We start from the raw sequence: 21,451 nt of genomic DNA on the forward strand, positions 1-21,451 counted from the left end.
CAGTGATAACTGTAAGTCCAGGGCAGTTGAGGTCACGGAACTCATATCTCAATACTTGGCTGCTGCCCTCAGCAAATGTTCTGGACACAGTGGCTTCTGCTCTGAAAGCACCACCTTGACAAAGAGAAAGCCTGGTGAGTAGTTCAGTGTCTATCTGACAGCAGCATCTGTGAAGGAAGACCTGTGTTATGAGTCTAGGTAAGAAGTCTCAGGAAAGACAGTGCTGGACTGAACCCTCAAGATTCACAGCCACAGAAGAACTAGGATAGCTGATGAAGAATGGTCTCTAGGTAGTAAAGATAAATGGGCTCCTAGCCTGAATGACAAACCATGATGGATCCCAATTTAACTTAATGTGATCCTTACTGACAGCGATCACTGTGGTTTAATACAAATGAAAATAAAAATGTGATTTTCAAGGTGTATGAGGATGTTGTTTTAAAATCACTCAGTTGCCTGTTTCCATTTCAGGAATTCTACACTAAATCCTCATTATTTCTAGATATAAACCTATATTCTCTCCCTGCCTGTTGTGTGGAATAGGAGGAACTCACAGGAACTTTCTATTTTGCACAGAAAATGAGCTGATGGTGATTGCTTGAGCAGAAAGTTTTCTCTGAGATGAGCATGGTGCATCCAATGGAGACAGTAATTGTACTAATCCTGAAAGACTCAGAGTAGAAGGATAGTGAGGCCATTTCTCTCTGTGTGAAAAGCAATGTGTGTGGATATGTGGACATAATGATAACAAGTTTCCAACACCACTTGTCTGAAGTGTATCTTTTTTTCCATGTCTGATATATTCTGATTCTAGTGAATTCACCCTGTGCTCTAGGAATCTGATTGTGAAGCAGGAGTGTACGGGAGGCATAGAAAATACCTTTACTGTGGACCTAAATTTTTCCAAACAATAAATTTTCTAAATATATGCATTCAAATGACTGCATAAATTCTTGTATTTCAACTTTTAAATACAACTCATATGCTGGTTTGCATGGATGGCTCCTACTGTAATATTATTCACTATTCTTGATTCCTTGACAGTTTTATTTAAGTATTAATTTACTTCTATTTTTATGTTCTGAAAAAGTGAATATCTCATTTCTACACTACACCCTTTAATCACATATTGCTGCTTTACATCTGTCTTAGTAGGTTTTTCACTGCTGTTACAAAATGATCAACCAGCAGAAGAATAGAGCAGGAAGAGTTTATTTGAGGGCTTACAGTTTCAGGAGGTCTTAGTCCACAGAATGCAGGCTCCAGGTAAAGCAGAACATCATGGTGGAAGAGTGTGGCTGAGGAAAGCATCTTGCATCATCAGAAAGCAGAGAAAGATAAAGAGACTCCAATCTCCAGATACAAAACTTATTTCCACAGACACTCTCCCAATGAACCACTCTCTCCAGCCACAACCTACATGCCTCCAGTTACCACTCAGTTAATCGACCAGGGATTATTTGACTGATTGTGTCAAGACCCTCAGAATTCAATCATTTCTCCTGTGAACCTTCGTGCACTGTCTCACAGGTGAGCTTTTGGGAGGCACCTCACAGTCAAATAATAACAACATTCCAAGACTTAGGCAATGTCCTGGGAATGTGGCATCATTCGCATGATAGGTGTTACTGTACTTGTGTTCCTAACATACAACCACGTGAGTCATAGGGTTTCTCTACTAATGGGGCACCAGTCCTGTCTCATTGCACATGACTACCCATGGGAGAGTGGCCTGCAGTGCTACATTGCCTCAGTACATCTACAGTTATTGAAATATGTAAATCTCCTTCATAATTGATCTTTCATGCAGAATAAATATTTAAAAGAAAATGGAAATATTTTAAAATAAAAAGCTTAAAATGCCACTATTTAAGAGTATAAGCATATAGGAAAGTGGAAGTAAGTGTGGGCTGTATTGACAGAATATCCCACTCACTATATCTAGAGAAGCGTGGTGGTTCATGCTACACTCTCTGTAAACAGCAGCCAGTTTCAAGATCCCTATTGCCACCTGATCACACTATGACTTGGACAAAGACTTAACCTCTGTGTACACAAGTTCTCCTTATTATCATGCAAAGTCATCTCAGCACCTGCCTCATGTTCTGAAGATGAATCACCATGTGCTGCCTTCACAGATCGGATTTATCCACACTTCATTCTTTAATTATTCATATGAACCTCAGTAAAACATGCTAGGGAAAATAAAACCTTAAGTAAGTTTTCACAGTGGGAACAGTGGAGAGTGGGCAATGCTGGGTTGTGGTAACAGGACATGTGCAGCCGAGGTCTCTTGTTTCTCTGCAGGACCCTCTACCTGAGACAGAAGGGAACTGGCAGGATGGCAACCAGTGATGTGGTTGTAGGAGTTATCTTTTTGTCACAAACTGTGGTTGGAGCTTTGGGAAATTACTCTCTTCTCCTCTTTTAGCTGGGCCTTGCTTTCATGGGGTGCAGGGTAAGGCCCACACACTTGATTCTTCAGCACTTGATTGTGGCCAATTTTTTAACTGTCCTGGGTAGAGATGTTCCCCCATAGAGTGGCCGATTTTGGAGTGAAATGTTCCCTCAGTGAATTGGATGCAAGTTGCTTTTCTGTCTTTATGGGGTGGTCAGGGTTTTGTCCATTGGCAGCACCTCCCTCCTGAGTGTCTTCCAGGACACCAAGATTATCCCTGAGGACTGGAGCTGTTCAGAGCTTAAATGAAAAGCTCTCAGGTACATTGGCTCCTCCATATACCTGAGCTGGATTCTGTACCTGCTTATAAATATTATTACATATGTGACTGGAATAAGGAGCAAAAAGAACATCACAGGCCTGAAGGATTTTGAATTCTTGTCTGCTGTTCATTCTGAAAAATACTTCCATTCACTGTCTGCAGCATTGTCAACATTCCATGATGTCACCTGTGTGAGGCTCATGCTCTGGGCCAGCAGCTCCATGGTGCTCATCCTGTGCAGGCACAGAGAATGCAGCTCATTCATAATACCAGCTCCTTCTCTTTGTCCCCGGAGTCCAGAGTCACCAAAATCACCATTCTCCTGATGAGCATCTTTGTGTCTTTTTACACATTTTTCTGACAATTTTCAGGGTTGTGTTACTGCTATTTAGAATCCCAACTGTTTCCTGATGAACACAGCTGCAGTAGTCTCTGGGTTTCCCAGCTGTCAGCCCCTTTCTGCTGATGAGCAGGGTTTCCAATACATCCAGGCTCTGTCACACTTGGGCAAGGAATAGGAAAATCCCTGAAATCATGAAGAACATGAAAATCATAAGCTTTTGCACAATTTTTGTTTCTTCATTCTTACCTACAAATTGAAAGAGCAGTGACACAGTCATCTATCAGGAGGATGACAAACTACACACACATATGCTTGTTTATTTTGTGTGCTTGTGGGTGTATGTCTACCTGCATATGTGCACATGGATATCATTTAGATTCAGTTTATTCTCCATCCAACAATACTGCTGGAAAATGAAATGTAAGAAATATCAGTTTCAGATTTTATATACCAATTAAAACAACAGCAAAATTTAACAACTCAAGATCTGCTTTTTTTGTTTTCCTGCTATTCTTGTTGATTAACTTGTCAAAACATGTGGGATGTATTTTTCATTTATCTACTTTCATGGTTGTGTCTCAGCTGTCTCTCATAGGAAATATCAAAGCAAAGACTGTCAAATATTGGTCTTTTGCAATGAAACTAATCATATTTCATGTAATCTTGGACCTAATGGGTAGCATATGTCTATTGGTGTCCTCTTTGTTAAACAGCTGAAATAGAATTTATTGTTTTTGTGGTATTATTTTTATAATGTAATATTTCCTCTTTTCATAAGTTCATTACAATGTAAACTTTATTTACTGTCCACCGTGATCATATACAATACTAAGTACTGATATATTTTGTTACAAATTATTACTGATGATATTATTGAATTATTGAATTACTTTTAAATGTTTCTATGTATAAGTTTGTATGCATTTCTAATGGAATTTCATGAACTAAGCACACCTTTGCATTCAGCTGTTATGTGATAAAACAATATCCTAGTCTGTATGACTCCTCTTTCCTGTATGTGTCCCCAAGAGTAACCAGTATGTGACTTGTAACAGCATAGATCACATTCCCCTCTTTTGCACTTTACCAAAATGAAATATTGAACACGATCTGTTTTATATTTGACTTTGAAAATTCCAAATACTTCAAATTTGTATTTTCCCATGTTATTGATAACAGAATTCAACTGAAGGAATTTCAGACAATTCTAGCATTTCTCTCTTGATGCACATGTGCTCTAGCTCGGGTGTGATTTGTGTTTCCACCCACAGGTTCCACATTTTAGCTTCACCACAATGAGAAGCATTGGGTGGTGAAACCTTTGAGAAATGGATGCAGTACAAGGTGGTTGGACATGGGGAGGTCACCCTGGCAGGGATTAATGATGATCTCCTGAAATATATTAGTTCCCATGAAAAAATGGGTTGTTTACAGTGAGTGCAGGTATCTCTGCTTCTCTTGCTTGCTGTCCTGCCCTGTGGTCTCTTCTGTACCTGCCCCCACCATTGTGATTCCATCCGCTGTGAGGTCCTCCAGAATTGAGCAGATGCTGACACTGTGCCCTCAAATCTCCAGAACTGTAGTGAAATAAATTTCTTTTCATTATAAAATTTCTGTGTAGGCATTTGGTATGTAGCAGAAACAGGTCAATGCAATATGTGAGTGTCTTTCTGTTTGGAGCATCATGATAAGCACTGACATATGGTTCTGCAACATGTTTTCAGGATACTTCCATGTGTTTCTTCACACACACACATGAATGAATATTTATGTATAAATATACATAAATCACACACACACAAACTTTTCTGATGATAAGTTTACATCTACTTGCCTTTAGCGTATATTGACAGGTTACCAAATGTTTCTATGAATTTCAACCCAGTAGATCATCTTACTTTTATTTTATATGTTGGAAAAGAAAATGTTTTTATTAATCTTAACAAGATAATTCCAAATTCTATCTGAATTAAACCAGGTTAAATAGTGCTGTTATGAAACTTACATTTCTCACATTCAATTGAAAGGACCACATTATGTAAGAATGTTCTTCTTGTACATTTCTACACAATTATATGTTTTCTGGAACTTAAAAATAGTAAATAGCAATTAGCATACATTCTTAAATTGTGCTATGGTGTGAAACTGCCTTGTAGGAGGCAGCAGTATTAGGTCTGATTTGCAAACATTGAGAACAGCATTTCTAATGGAGCTGCTACTGCCATGCACCCTGGATTACTTTCATTGATTGTTCCATCCAGCGGAAATGGCACAGAGAAAGGGGACCCCACCAATCTTTAGTTGAAGAGATTTATTCCATCCTCCCTGTTTTCCTGCCTCCTTTGTTCTCCCACTATCTCCCTTCTCCTACCCTCTCCCTCTTTCCTCCCCCAGGCTCCTAGCTTATCAGCCAATTATACCAAAGCTTTCTCTCATGCAGGAGAGCATGTAGAGGAATGTCAGCATAGCAATATATGAGTCATGAGCTGTCCACGTGTGGCATGATATTAGATAGCCAATCCTAGAGCCTGGTGTTAACACGTCATAAGTCTCCAAGGAACTAGTAAGCAAGCAGCCTTTTTTGGGTACTTCCTTATATTGGTAGTCAGTGACCTTTGGCTCACTGCCAGGCACCATCTTGTCCAAGATGGCCCTCAACAGGCTCCCTCTTTTTGTTTTAAAAAGAAAAGGACAGTGACTGTGTCTGTCTTAAGTGCCAGAGTCAGACTTTATCCTTACCCATCATTGGGAGCCAAAGAGCTGTTGGCATGCTTTGATCCCTGTATTATGTTGGTATAAAGTCCACCCTGTGCTTACCCATCATTGACTACCAGCCCTGGTAGAGCCAAATCTGAGGATCAGAGCCTTGGCCCATGACCATAAAGGCTTGCCCTACCACTAAGGCTTGCTGTCTTTGATGACTCCTTAGAGACAGCAGATATCTGAGCAGCAACAATAACAGCAAGAACAACAACCCCATCATAGCAAAACTTCCCATCCATTGTTTACCAAATTGTAATGCTGAGTGTAAGAAACTAATGGCTTCTGGTATACCCGGGACTTTGACCTGAGTACTATTACCACAAATATAGAATTTCTTAATGGGATAGTCAAATTAGTAAACTCTTTAGTCCATGTCCCATTAAGCATGCTACCAAGCCATTTGGACAGATTGGCAGCAGCAGTAATGTTAGAATAGGGTATCAGGGTAATGCATAGTCCTTGGGCATGCACTAGACAGCCCGTCTGTGCGGTAACAGTCAACATGTCCGATTACTTTTGTAGTAAGTCCACTCTTTGGTTTAGAATCAGGATTTCCATGGCGAGATGCACATTGATGTTTTCCTGGGCTGTCAATGCTTTGGCAGTGGCCTTGTGACAGATTGTTGAGCACGTGAGCAGTAGGAATAGCAGTTCCTAGGGCAAGTCCAGCAGCAGAGGCAGCAACCTCAGCAGCCGCCACAGCAACAGCGATGGCTATAATGGCTGAGATACCAAAATCTCTTTTTGCTTTCACAATAGGAAATTCCACTCACTATTAATTAAGGTCACTGGGACTGGAATGAATTTTGGAATCCTGGCAATCACAGCCAGAGGAAATAATGAAGCATCCCAACAACTAGACACATAACACTCTTAACACATAACACATAACACTCTTAACACATAACACAGTTAAGGACCTCAGTATCATTATCATTGTTAGTAATAATGTTAATATTAAACTTATAACGGTTTGACAGAATGAACACAAATGGAGACGTGACACATACAGGAGTAGGGGGGAACGACTGATAAAAGGAATAGTAATTGGCCTCGCACCCTGTATTACTATAAACAGGTGTATACTTCCCTTTATATAGGCTTGCTTTTGACTGCACCATTATTGAATGAGAGAGAGATTGTCTCCCTGTATCATGAGGTGGCTAACCAGAGGAAGCAAAGACTACCTCTTAACTTGAAGTTTTGACTAGTAATAAGTGGATTTACAGTGGAACCAGCTGGTAGGTAAGGAATACCTAGAAGTTCTGTACTAGGAAATAATTGAGGGAAAACTTGTGTGCCATGAGTGATATATCCCCAAAAGTTTTAGGAAGAGCTAACAATAGCAGGCTTACCACCATCACCATCATTTTGTGTTTCAGTGCCATTTTCTTTCTTATGGATAGTTCTTACCAAGCACTCCAGGACCCAGATAGGTTGTTGTTGGTCCTGAGGAAAAACACAAATAGGTCCTCTACCCCAAATTAATACTGGCTCAGGTCCTTTCCAGTACCCAGTCTAGATGTCTTTCCACATTGCTTGTAGATGGCCACCAGACTTTCCACTAAAATGTCTATCAGCTGCAGTACAGCCCATAGCATCCAAAGTTAAAAAATTGAGGGTGAATAAAGCAAGGTTAAGTCTGTTCTTGGGAGGGGCTAATGCCCCTATTCCCCCTTTTTGTTTAGTTAAGCAGACTTTCAATGTTTGCTTAGCCCTTTCTACGATAGCTTGTCCTTGTGGATTGTAGGGCAATCCTGTAGAATGATAGATATTAAACTTTGAGCAAAACTGTTGAAATGAAGAAGAAGTATATGCAGGCCAATTATCTGTTTTAAATGATTTTGGCCTTTACATAGTAACAAAAGCTTGAAGGCAATGACTTATTACATCTTTTGTCCTTTGCCCTGTATGGGTGGCAGCAAATATATATCCTGAGTAGGTATCTACAGTTACATGTACAGATCTTAAAGTACCAAATTCAGGGATATAGGTGACATCCATCTGCCATAGATGATTTGGAAGGAGTCCTCTAGGATTGACTGCAAAATGAGGAACAGATAAATGAGGCACACAGGCAGGACACTGTTTTACTATATTTCTGGCTTGTTCTTTTGTAATGTTATATTTTATTTTGAGAATAGTAGCATTGACATGAAAATCTTTATGGAAATTAATTGCTTCTTGTACAATATTAAACACATGAGGATCTTGAGTAGCTGAGTCTGCAGTAGAATTTCCTTGAGCTAAAGGCCCAGGTAAGCATGAATGTGCTCTGATATGGCCTATATATAAAGGTACTATGTGAGCCCACAGAAGAGTTTGTACTTGATGAAAGCATTGTTGTAAGGCAGATTGAGGACTAATGGGTCCAGCTGTCTCAAGCCGTGGCACAAGCTGGGCAATATAGAGACTGTCAATATAAATATTTAAAGGTTCCTCAGGAAATGTTTGTAAGGCAGTTATTATTGCTTCAGGTTCAGTTTTTTTCAGCAGGCTTATGAGAAGTAATAATAGTCTGTACTTTATCAGAAACTACTGTAGCTGCACTGAAGGAGGAGCCATCTGTAAAGATTGATTTGTTGCTGGGATAGGTTGAGTCTTAACAACCTGAGGGAAAATAACAGGATGTCTTTTGAAGAAGCTGACAATAGGTGAACTTGGCAAGTGCTTATCAAATGTGGCCCTGGTGGAACAGTAGACAATTGCCCAATCTTCATTATTGTTAACTAGTATTTCAATCTCTTTTGCCGTGTACTCGACAATAACTGAGAATGAACTCCAAAAACTTGAAGGGCTGTCTTAAGTCCTAATGTAACTAGATTTGCCACCATCACAGGATACAGGGAAGCAACATTTTTGGGGGACACTGGCAAATGGATCCATATCAGAAGTCCAGTTTGCCACAATAGACCTGCAGGAGTATATTTAAAAATCTAACAATATGAGGCTAAAAGGCAAGGATAGATCAACTCTATCACTATGAGCATTTTCTAAAGCTTGTTTTACTAACCTCAAGGATTTTCTACCTTCAGGAGTTAAATTTCTTGGGGATGTAGGGTCTGAATCTCCTTGGAGAATATCAAACAGAGGCTTACGTTGACCAGTGGTGATTTCCAAATTTGGCCTTATCTAATTTATATCATGTAATAATTTTTGGAAATCATTTAGAGTCTTAAGCTTTTCCTGTGGCTATTTGAATTTTTTGTGGCCTAACACATGTATCTAATATTTGATGTCCTAGAAAGGTAATAGGACTGTGGGTTTGCACCTTTTCTGGGGCCACATGCAATCCCCATTTTTCTAGGGTTTTAATAATATTATCAAATACCCCTAATATGGTCTCCTGTTCCCTATGAGCCAAAAGAATATCATCCATATAATAGAGACAATAAAGTCCTTCCCACTTTTGTCTAATCTGTGATATAGCCTGGCCAACATATATTTGAGACATAGTGGAACTATTTATCATTTCTTGGGGAAGGACCATCCATTGGTATCTAGTATTAGGCCCTTCATTATTTAAAGAAGGAATGGAAAAGGAAAATAGAGGGCTATCCTCAGGATGCACAGGAATGGAAATGAACCAATCTTTTATATCTATAGAGATGATATGATAATGTTTTGGAACAGCAGCTAATGAGGAGAGACCCAGTTACACTGGGCCCATAATCTGCATACTGGAATTTATGGCTCTCGGATCTTGCAAAAGTTGCCATTTCTCAGACTTCTTTTTTATGACAAAATGGGAGTATTCCAAGGGGAAGTGGAAGGAATGATATGATTTTCCTTCAATTGTTGATTAACTATTTCCTGGGCTGCCTCTATTTTTTCTTTAGAAAGGGGCCACTGGGGGACCCAGATAGGATTATTGGATTTCCATGTTATCTTTAATCTTTCAGTGGCCCCTCCAGAAAACCCAGCCCCTCAGTCCCTGTTTGTCCTTTGGCTTGAATGGGGCAGGTCATACCTTGTAGATTCTTGCATCGTCCTTTTCCAGTGATATAACCTTGTCCCACCATGACTGGTAAAATGGTTGAGTTTAGACAGGAAATATTTTGTTCAACTGAGGAAGAAATGACAACATTCATCTGTGTTAAAATGTCTCTTCCTCAAAGAGTGACAGGCAGGTGAGCTAATACATAAGGTTGGAATGTTCCCCTTTTCCCATCACGGTCCTCCCAAGATAATACAGCTGAACTTTGTAATGGGGTTTGGGCAAATCCAAGTCCCCGTAAGGTAGTACTGGATGCTGTAACCGGCCATGATTTGTTCCAGTCCTTCTGTCTTATAATAGAGATGTCAGCACCCGTGTCTATTAGACCCTCTATGGGAGTACCAATAACTTTTAATTTAAGCATGGGTCTATTTTTTGTTGATTGTGCCCAAAGGAAACCTGATCCTGTGGATCCAAAACCATTGTTTCCTCCAGTCCTTTGTGAACTGGGAAAAGTCCCATGATGGCTAGGCAATATCAATATTTGTGCTATTTTATCTCTTGGAGAAACAACAGATACCCCTCGAGGGGAAAATAACATAATCTTTATTTCTCCAGTATAATCAGAATCAGTGACTTCTGGCAATACTTGTAATCCTGACAGAGTTGTGGAACTCTGCCCTAACAATAATCCTGCTGTGCCCTCATGGAGTGGTCCATGTACGCCTGTGGGGACCGCTTGTACTCCCATTTCTGGAGTTAAGACAAGTCAGGTGGAGGCAAAGAGGTCCAATCTCCCACTCCCTGATGTTCCTCGGGACAACGAGGAGATAGTGGGAAAGTATTGTGAGTGCGAATCTGTACTATGGGATTATGAAAGGCCCCGTATGTTTGAGGGCCCCAGATTGGGCCTCCCTGGCCATTTTTTGACTGGGCTGGCATAGGATATCTCTCTATATCAAATCTTGATGTACAATATTTCACACAGTGCCTTCCTTTTCGGCACCGAGGACATAGACCTCAGGCAGGTTGATTTGTCCCGTGTTGTTCTCCAGTCTTAGGTGTTCCCCTAGGTTTTAATCCTATGGGTCCTTCAGGACAGTCTTTTCTGAAGTGCCCTCCTTGCCCACACTTAAAGCATATTGTTCCTTTAGCTCTTGATTGTCCCTGATTTGGCCCATGAAGAGCAGCAGCTATTACTTGTCCTGTAATGACTGCATCATTGATATCCCTGCAGACCATTATATAGGTACTTAAATCTTTATTTTTCCATGGTTGTATAGCTTTTTTACACCATCTATTTGCTTGCTCATAAGCTAATTGTTTTATTAAGGGCATTGCTTGTTCCAAATCCCCAAATACTCTAGCAACAGTTTGGATTAATCTATCAACAAAATCTGCAAATGGTTTGTTATTTCCCTGAATCACCTTGGACAACTGCCCCTGTAAATCTCCTGTCCCTTGAATTAAATTCCAGGCTTTAGTGGCAGCAGCAGCAATTTGTGTGTACACCCCAGGATCATAAATAATCTACTGTTGAATACCTTCATAGTTTCCTTCTCCTGTTAGCATTTCTATATTTCTTTGGGGAAAGCCAGTGCAGTGTTACAGCATGCCGTTTCTAATGAGGCTTCCTGCCATGCAGTTTCCACACTAGGTACTGCCCCCCTGATAGCTCAGTTTTACACAGCCTTTTCCAATCTTCCGGCACTAGATTTGGCCCCGATACTGATTCCAACATACTAATTGTAAATGGGGCCTGTGGACCATATGTACCCAATGCCTCCTTAAAATTTTTTACTGTTTTGAAATCCAGAGGTTGGTGGAATCTTTGTCTATTTTGGTCCTCTAGCACAGGGAAGAATTGTGGGACTGCTGAGGTTTCCTTAAGGGGGTTTCTTCTCCCCATAGTGAAAAACTCATCTGATTTATAGCATGAGCTAACTCCTCCCAAGGGTACCTTGGGGGATATAGGGGGCAGGCTACTTGGGGGGGAGCGTCTGCCTCCGGGAAGGGATTGGTATTCCTTCCTGATATAACTGATGGGGGCGACCGTGTCCTTGATGCTCTTTCTAATTCCTCCCCAGTAAGCCCCTCCTCCTCTTCCTCCTCTTTATGAGAAGTACACTTAGTTGTTTCTTTATCTCTTTCAGACACATATTTCCTTTTTTTACTAAAGTTATTATTTTACCTTTTTTAGATGTTAGACATTCCTTAATGAGCTGCCACATGGGAAAAGTACCTCTAGGTAACGGGGATTGCTTTTCTGCTTTGATAAGATCCTCTTTATAATGTTCCCTTTGTGGAATATTTAGGACTCCCTCTTCCAAAAACCAAGGACTAACCTTGGCCAGAGTGGTTACATATGCTGTTACAGTAGATCATTTTATGGCAGTTCTGTTAGCCTTAAGTACATCTTGTATGATTTCTATCATTAATTTCTTGACACTTGTGACCCATTCAGGAATTATGAGACCTCCCTTTACCGGGGTTATGTAGCCTCCCTTTACTGGGGTTATGTGGCCTCCCTTTACCGGGGTTATGCAGACTCCCTTCATCAGGACTGTGGGGTCCCTTCACCAGGACTATGTGACCTCCCCCATATACACTCTGGCCAGAGATTTCTGGGAGGTTATCCTACAGTTTTCCTATAGCTTACTTTAAGTTACTTAGTTTTCCTATAGCCTACTTTAAGTTACTTACCTGGGAGGACACAGAAGGAGAAAGAAGCTCCCCGTACAGGCCACCACTTGTTCCGTCCAGCGGAACTGGCACGGAGAAAGGAGACACCACCAATCTTTAGTTGACAAAGTCCTCCCTGTTTTCCTGCCTCCTTTGTTCTCCCACTATCTCCCTTCTCTTACCCTTTCCCTCTCTCCTCCCCCAGGCTCCTAGCTTATCAGCCAATTATAGCAAAGCTTTCACTCATGCAGGAGAGCATGTAGAGGAATGTCAGCATAGCACTATATGAATCACGATTTGTCCACGCGAGGCATGATATTAGATAGCCAATCCTAGAGCCTGGCATTAGCACATCATAAGTCTCCAAGAAACTAGTAAGCAATCTGCCTTTTTTGGGGTACTTCCTTGTTTTGGTAGTCAGTGCCCTTTGGCTCACTTCCAGGTGCCATCTTGTCCAAGATGGTCCTCAACAATTGATGAGGCCAGTGCTGGCTGTGGGTGGCACATGGCCAAGACTTTTCTCCTGATGTAACACATACTCATTGATCAAGACTGAAGAGAGTTTTCTTCCCCATTCTCAGCTCCTTCCAAAAAGAAACAAATACACTGATCTTCTTTCCCCAGGGAGGCAAATGTGAAATGCAGTCATTGTGAAACTTCTAACTCACACTTAATTGTGGGCAATAGATTATTATTAGGAACATCTCTGAAGTTGATCCATCATTTAAAACAATTGACTTCTTTATAATTTCTCAAAAGTAGCTTTCCATTTTGGCATACAACTAGATAAATAAAATGTATTTGATAAGTATTTAGCATTTTTTCTATAAACTTAGCTCTCAATAAGGGTTAGAATTATGGTCTCAAAGAATTTCTACATATAAGTTATCTTTAAGAACATTTTGTTTTCACTAAACTGAAGACATTTTTTGCTATGTGTCCATGAAAACTAATTTGAGTATGCAGACGCATTGCATACATACATGTATATAGGTTACTTATTTGACCCCTAGAACAAAACTGAGTACTGAGGGGACAGGTGTGAGGTGCAACATGTCTTCCTAGACATTCTCCTCTGTGTTGAGGAAGGCAGATAGAATGTGCATAGAGGCCACGAGGCAGTAGGAGGGTCATCATCTGTGAACCCTGCATCACCAGGTCTCCCACCATGGCTACATGCACATCTGCTTTCCTTCCACACTGACTCTAATGGAACATTTGTCAGGAGTGAGATGTCCTTGTTGGCACATCCAAGGCTGTTGGCAAGCCTCTGGATAACTCTTTCTCTGCACTTTGTGTACAACTGTGGTATAAAGTCATCATCAACAAATCAGGAATGGCTTCTTCTATAGTTTGTGCATCTCAGATCTTCCATGAAGAGCAGCCCTCCACCTTCATGTTAGCCTCTCTCCACTTCCCAACTGCTGGGCCTCCATCTTCACTTCCTGCTGTGAAGAGCACCCACCACACAAGGCCCTGAGGTTCTTTAAGAATTACAACCTGTTTGTCCAGTGACATCTGGGCACATCTTATCTGCCACATCATCTGCATTGTATGTTTTAAGTCACCTACCCCTTATGCAGATACTGCAGAGACTGTAACAGCCCCATCCTAGTGGTCATCTTCTGTAGCTTGTTTCATGAAGAGATTAACATCCTGCTAGTAACCTCTCCTAATGTGTCTTTAACTTCTTCTTTGGGTAGGAAAATAAAATGTCTGGAAGTCACTGGGAATCCCCTGCTCTAGGGAAGGTGGAGGGTGGTGCTGGGTGTGCCACAGAACCAACTTGGGCTTCCTGAGCTCTGCAATGATCTCCTTCAGATTTCATTTCCTGCCTTGTGTAATGTCAGCTTGTGGTTGGGGAATATGTCTGTGCTAATATCTTTTTTTGTTTTTGTTTTCTTGTCAGACCCTTTCCTTACATTACCTGGATTCCTTTCTTTCTAGGCTCTGGAACACAACTCTCATAAAAATTATCACAAATGTGTTTATTGCACGTTTTTGCACAACTGTCAGTTATTTAATTACTCATTTCACTCTATTTCAGACAGCTATCTAGTGAGGAGCAAGGGTATTCCAGATGGTTGCATATAGGATATGCCAGAGAATAGCAGAGGTGAGTAGGTTGGTTGGCCTCATTGTGGTGCACAGAATCTTAATGTCACTTTGGTTTTTGGTTTTTCATTTATTTCTTTCCTTTTTTTTTTTTTTTTTTTCTGTGCTGGAGGTCAAGCATTAGGCCTTGTGCATGCAAAACACGTTTTCCAAAACTGAGTTATAGCCCAGCCTCCTTTATAAAACACCCTTTTATTTTTTTCTCTTTAAAATCCTACCCAGTCATTTTGTTTCTTTACATTTCTCTGACAATAGCTTCTATGATGGTGCTGTTCAGTGAAATGAAGAAGAAAAAGCAACTCGATTTGGGGTAGAAAACTTCTCAGGGAAGCAAGGACTACAAGGGTGCATGCATGACTCATTGTCTGTCCTTCACATGACAGAACTCAGTATTTTCTGCCCCCTCAAAGTGACACCCTGTCTGCCTCCAGGGACCATGGAGATGCAAGATCCTCTCCAAACACTTCAATAACCTCTTAAGACATGTGATGAAGAAACATGATTGTAAATGTCACTGGGGAGAAAGTTCTCAGAAGTGTCCTCAGCTCTCCCAGCTGGCAACCCATTGCTGCTATAGGCACAGTGATAATTGCAGGTCCCAGGGGAGGTGAGGTCACAGAGTCATAGTCCCATATCTCAGGAGCTGACTGCCTCCCTGCAGCACACATCTTGGACAAAGAGGCCTCTGAACTGAGAGCACAATGGAAAAGAAAAACGGTCTGGTGAGTTATCCAATATCAGTAGGAGAGCAGCATCTGTGAGGGAAGACCTATTTCAAGAGTCTGGGTAAGTGATCACATCAGAACAGGGGATGCTGAGTTGAACCCAGGAGAAACCAGGGTCAAACAAAAAGCAGAGGAGTTGAAGAATGGACACTAAGTAGTAAAGATAAATGAGGTCCCACCCTCAGTGCTATAATGGACCAAACTGTATTGAACCTAAATTAACTAAATATGATTCTTGCTAACAGTGATTACTGTGGTTTAATCCTTGTGATGAATTATGGGCATTCAATGAAATATGACTTTCAAGGTGTATGAGGAGTATATGTGAAATTCACTCAGCTGCTTAGTTTCCATAGAGGAATTCTACATTAAATCTTCAGGATTTCTAGAGCCAGTCCTATAATCTTTTGCTGTCTGTTATATGGAGCAGGAGGAGTACACAGGAATTATCTTGTTCTGTGTTGATAATGAACTGGTGGTGATTACTTGCAGAAAAAGTTTTCTCTCAATATGAGCATGGTGTGGCCAATGGAAGGAGTAATTGTATGAATCCTGAGAGCTTCAGTGTTCAAGGATAAAGAAGCCATTTCTGTCTAATGTGGAAAGAAACATGTATGGGAAATTAGACAGGATTTTATCAGGTTTCCAACACCACCTGTCAGATGAGTATCTTTTCTCATATCAAATGTACCATCAGAAGTGTCCTCAGCTCTCCCAGCTGGCAACCCATTGCTGCTGTAGGCACAGTGATAATTGCAGGTCCCAGGGGAGGTGAGGTCACAGAGTCACAAACGTACCATCTGGTTTAAATCTGATAGTGAAGCAGGGCATGAGTGCACAGGAGGCATAGGAAATCTCTTCACTATCTATTCAAGTTTCTGTGAACCTAACATTTCTTAAAATATTAAACTCTGTAAGTAAATGCCAACAAAGGACCTGAGAAATTCTGGCATTTAAAATATTAAATGGATATGTTTTCAGGACCCCTATGCCAGTTAGCATCAGTGACTCCTACTGTGATATCATTCACCAATGTCATTTCCTTGAAACACTATTAGTTATCTTTGGAATTAATTAACTAATGTATATTTATATCTTCTGAAACCAGTGAACATTTTGTTTCTACTGTATGTTATTTTATCACATATTGATTCTTTATGTTCAAAGACTTAGTACATGACCTGGGAATGTGGCAAAATTCCTGTGATATGGGTTATTGTACTTATGTTCCTAACACACAACCTTGTGAGTCATGGGGTAGCTGTCCTGATGTGGAAACCATCCAGCCTCATTGCACATAAGTCACCCCAGGACAGGAGCCTACAGTTCTCTAGTGCCCTCTGTGCATCTGCAGTTACTAAAATATCTAAATGTTTATTCATAGTTAGTATTGCATGTAGAATAAAAATTTGCAAGCAAATTAAAACATTCTCCATATAAGAAATTGTGAAATATCACTAATTTAGAAGAAAATAGGAATATAGAAAAGTAGAAGTAAATATGAGCTGGATAGAAAAACTCCACTCACTAACTTCAGGAATGCTTTGTGGTTCACATGCCCTCTCTTTCAACATTCATCCAGTTTGAGACCCATCTTGGTAGCTGATCAGCTATGAATTTGGGCAGAGACTTAACCTGTGTTCTCAAGATCTCCTAATCACCATGCAAAGTCACCTCAGCACCTGCCTCATGTTCCGAAGATTCAAGAATCACCATGTGCTATCTTCATATTCGAGATTTAGACACACTTCATGGTATAACTATTCCTACAAGCCTCACTGAAACCTGCTAGTGAAAATAAAACCTTGAGAAAGTTTTCACAGTGGGAACCCTGGAGAGTGGGCAATGCTGGGTTATGGTTGATGGGACATATGCATCCCAGCCCTCCTGTTCCTCTGCAGGACCCTCTAACTGAGACAACAGGGAAATGGCAGGATGGCAGCCAGTGATGTGATTGCAGGATTCATCTTCCTGTCACAGACTGTGGTTGGAGCTGTGAGAAATTCCTCTCTTCTCCTCCATTACCTGTTTCTTGACTTCACTGGATGCAGGGTAAGACACACAGACTTGATTCTTAAGCACTTGATTGTGGCCAACTTGTTAACCCTCCTGTGTAAAGGAGTTCCACAGGCAGTGGCAGCTTTTGAAGTGAATGCTTTCCTCAGTGATATTGGATGCAAGCTGCTTTTCTACCTTCACATGGTGGGCAAAGGTGGGCAAAGGCTGCCAATAGTGGCAGCAACTGCCTCCTGAGTGCCTTCCAGGCCATTAAGATCAGCCCTGGAGATTCTAGCTGTTCAGAATTTAAAGCAAATATCCCCAAGTATGTTGGTTCCTCCATATACCTGTGCTGGATCCTGTACTCCCTTGTAAATGTTGTTTTTCTTATGTACATAATGGGAAAAAGGAGCAGCAAAAACATCACAAGCCTGAAAGATTTTGGATACTGTTCTGCCATTCGACATGACAGAACCTTAAATTCACTGCAGGCAGCATTGCTCTCATTCCCCGATGCCCTGTGTGTTGGGCTCATGCTCTGGGCCAGCAGCTCCATGGTGCACATCCTACACAGGCACAAGCAGAGAATGCAGCACATTCAGAAGACCAGTTCCTCAAGGTCATGCCCTGAGTCCAGAGCCACCATAACCATCCTCCTCCTGGTGAGCACCTTTGTCTCTTTTACACCCTTTCCTGCATCTTCCAAGTTAGTTTAGCTGTTATTTATACTCCTGCCTGGTTTGCGGTGAACACAGCTGCCATGTCCACTGGGTGTTTCCCAGCCATCAGCCTCTTTCTGCTCATGAGCAGAGACTCATCCAGGATGCATTCTGCCTGGATGCAGAATAGGAAGGATGCCAATCATATGAGGGATATATAAATCATGTAGCTCTTTTACAAACTTCTGCTGTTGATCCCTCATCTCCACAGACCCTTGGTGATAAAGCAGTCACACTGTAAGAGTGAAGCTTATGCATGCACATTGTGTAGTGTGTTCTGGTGTCTGTGCATCTGCCTGTGTGTGTCTGCCCATCATTAAGATGACATTTATTATGTATGAAGCAATATTAGAAAGTATTATGTAAATTGTGCCAATTTTAGATTTTAAAATAATGCTCATAAAATAATGACCATTTGCTTTAATATACTAATTACCATATTGGATGTTTGTCTCGACATTCTAGTTGATTAACTGTTAAAAATCTCATGAAACATCTTTATTTACCTACTACAATTCTTAGGTCTTAGCTATTTCTTTAGTCAGACATGCTACTGCTGTGCTAGAGGGCTTTCTTATCTCAGTCTTTTCTCTTGGACAAAATGTCCAGATGAATTTGTCCACTAGAGTTTGACTTTAAAATTGCAGTTAGTCTTCATGTTATTACAATCATGAACATACTTGGGAAGAATTTTCCAACAAACCTTGTGCTCTTGTTTTTGTGTTTTAAATTTCTGCATTGGTTCCTTCTGTGAAATTTATTCTCATAATTCCATACAATACACATTTTCTTTCATGATGTATATTTTGTGTATATTGGATCAACCAGATCAAACTAGAAAAGATAGCACGAATGTGTAATCATAGAGTAAAGGTATTTAGAATGTTTACCCTCTTCCTTGACAATATTAGACTGTAGTATAATAATCTGTTTACCTTCTTTTGATGTATTTTTAATTGCTTTTGCATTTTTGAATAATTTTATGCCCAGGTCATGAGTGGTCTGCTCAGTGAGATTTCACTAAATGAACACAGCTTTGCACACAGCTCCAATGTCAAAAAGACAGCAAGGTCCTCCTAACTGGAGCGTCCTCATTCTTCACCAGTCACTGTCCCTGGGTAATGACTATGTGATAGCTATCTATACATGTCACATTCATCTGATTTGTATTCTGTATAAATGGAACCACACAGCACAACTTCTATAGTGTTTGACACTTAAAGTTCCATATGCTTGTGAACTTATCTGTATTTTCACACTGTTGGTGATACAATTCCCTCGTGTGGGTGATCAGCAGTGAATTGCCCCTCCCTGAATTTTTTCAGCTTGAGCCATCATCCATAGACTTGGCATAACAATACCTCATAATTTGGAGACACAGCAGGGCTTTCTGTTGAGTGTGAGTGTAGGAAATGTTGGATCTACAGCCTGCAGGTATACACAGGTTTATTTCTCCTTCATTTCAGAAAATATTTCTAATCAGTTTTCTAAAATCTGTATACACATTTCACAAGAAAATTCTCTTAATGTCACAAGAAAAATCACTTGAAATATTCACCTTGATTCTTATGTTTTGGTTATGGTTTTATCTAACCTTTAATTTTCCAGGGCAGGGATATAGCTCAGTAGCAGAACACCTCTTATTTACCACCTCAGTGATCCCAGGGATGTTCCTGGCTTCTTTGGTGACTCCTGCCCACTGTCCTTCCATAGACTTCTTTGTCCCATGACCTGTTGCCCCAATTCCCAGGCCTCTTACCTGCCACTGGCTCAACCTCCTCCTCATGCACTTTTGACCTCTTGGGACTACTGCCAACTTCCAAGATCTGCCTGCCCCACACATCACTATTTCCTGACAACACCTTGTATCTTCACTGTTCATGGAACATCTGCTGTGACTTCTACAAACCACTGAATTTTAGCCCTTGGGCACAATACCCCCCTCCCCCACTCTCACAAAAGCCTGCCTTCCTCTTCCTTAGCATCTCAGGTTCTCCATGCCCTTAAATCCCTTACCTGCACTTTGCCCCCTTAGGATCAATCCCTGCAGTGCATGTTGACCCCCATTTAACACAATCTCTTTGTCCTTTCACACTCTCTCCTCTCCTGCTCTCTGTGCTGCCATGCCAAAGACTGTCTGCCTCCCTCTCTTACCATCAGCACCCTTTCCCATTCCTTATCCCAATATCCTCCTGCAAACAATGCAGCCTTCTCACCAGGTATCTTGATGTTAGGTGCTAACACTCATACCAGATTTTAAAGCTGTAGTTGAAGTTTGGATGTTCAATGTCCCCACAGATTAGTGTGTTAAGGGCCTGGTTCCCAGGGTGGACTCTTTCAGAGGTGGGGCCCATTGGGAGGTCCTCAGGCTTCTGGCAGCTGCCCCTGATGATGATGATGGGATTCTGGCACTTCCTTTTCCTGTCTACTTCCTGCCTGCTGAGGGGAATGATTTTGCTCTGCTATAAGCTCTCACCATCATGTGCCCCTTGCCACAGTCCCAGAGTAATGGCACTAAATGAACTTGGAATGGAACTTCCGGATTTATGACCCAAAATGAATCTTTTCATGTCCTGGGTTGATTATTGCAGTGATTTCATCACAGAGATGGAAAGTTGACCGAGTGGCATGTTATCTTGTACTGGCAGGTGGTGGCATGGGTAGAAAGATTAAAATGATGTGAGGGGTTCTCTTTTCTGGCACCCAGACCTGTAGTTATGGAACTCTTCTGCATGTGGACATGTCATCAAGACACACACATGGTGACTATGTAAGTTATAAGGGTGTGACTGTGTGTATCATTAGGGTGTATTATGAATATGAGTGGTGAGGTTGTATATGCCAGGTTTGTGCATGAATGTTTGAATGTGCTCATGACTTTGTGTATGTGAGAGATCACATATACATAGGCATATGAGGATATACCTGGATTGTGAGTCCCTGCACACACACACATTCTCATTTCTGGCAGTGTAAATGAGTGTGTGTTTATTCTGAGACATACACCATTATGATGCTTATCCTGTAAGTTAGTCAGCTTTTTGTATGTGTAATCAATCAATACTTACAGGAGGAAATATTGATTTTGGGTGCAGTGTGTCAGAAATTCAGTCTTTTGTGGGCCAATTTTCCTTTTCTTTGGGTCAAAGGAGACATAGAAGTTCATGACATAAGAACATGATGGAATAAAGCTGCTTGCCTAATGGAAGCCAAGAAGTAAAGATAGATCAATGTGCTAGGGACAAAAATATAAACCCAAAGGTGTGCCCCCAGTGACCTCCTTTCTCAGGCATGCCCACACTACCAATAGTTACCAGTCAATTCTTTCAAATTAGGATGCACTGATTATTTTAGATCTTTTACAATCTAATCAATTCTCCCCAAAATCCCCCTGCATGAACACAGGAGATTTTGGGGGATGTCTCATATCCAACCCATAACATTCCACC

The 21,451-nt window shown here is 41.0% G+C and overlaps 1 protein-coding gene and 1 pseudogene across 2 annotated transcripts in view; one reads left to right on the plus strand and one right to left on the minus strand.

Annotated features, from left to right (window-relative positions):
• The window catches only part of LOC306648537 (vomeronasal type-1 receptor 4-like), a gene marked incomplete at both ends in the record, with an annotated part of 89,248 nt that overhangs the window by 29,049 nt on the left and 38,748 nt on the right, over positions 1 to 21,451 (minus strand). The gene's annotated exons all lie outside the window — the stretch shown is intronic.
• LOC306647712 (vomeronasal type-1 receptor 4-like) lies at positions 17,221 to 19,082 on the plus strand (annotated as a pseudogene). Its single transcript has 2 exons — positions 17,221 to 17,945; positions 18,993 to 19,082. The product of its transcript is annotated as a vomeronasal type-1 receptor 4-like (transcript).

This window comes from Sciurus vulgaris (genome assembly GCF_902686455.1).
Source record: "Sciurus vulgaris genome assembly, chromosome: 17".
Classification (NCBI taxonomy): domain Eukaryota; kingdom Metazoa; phylum Chordata; class Mammalia; order Rodentia; family Sciuridae; genus Sciurus; species Sciurus vulgaris.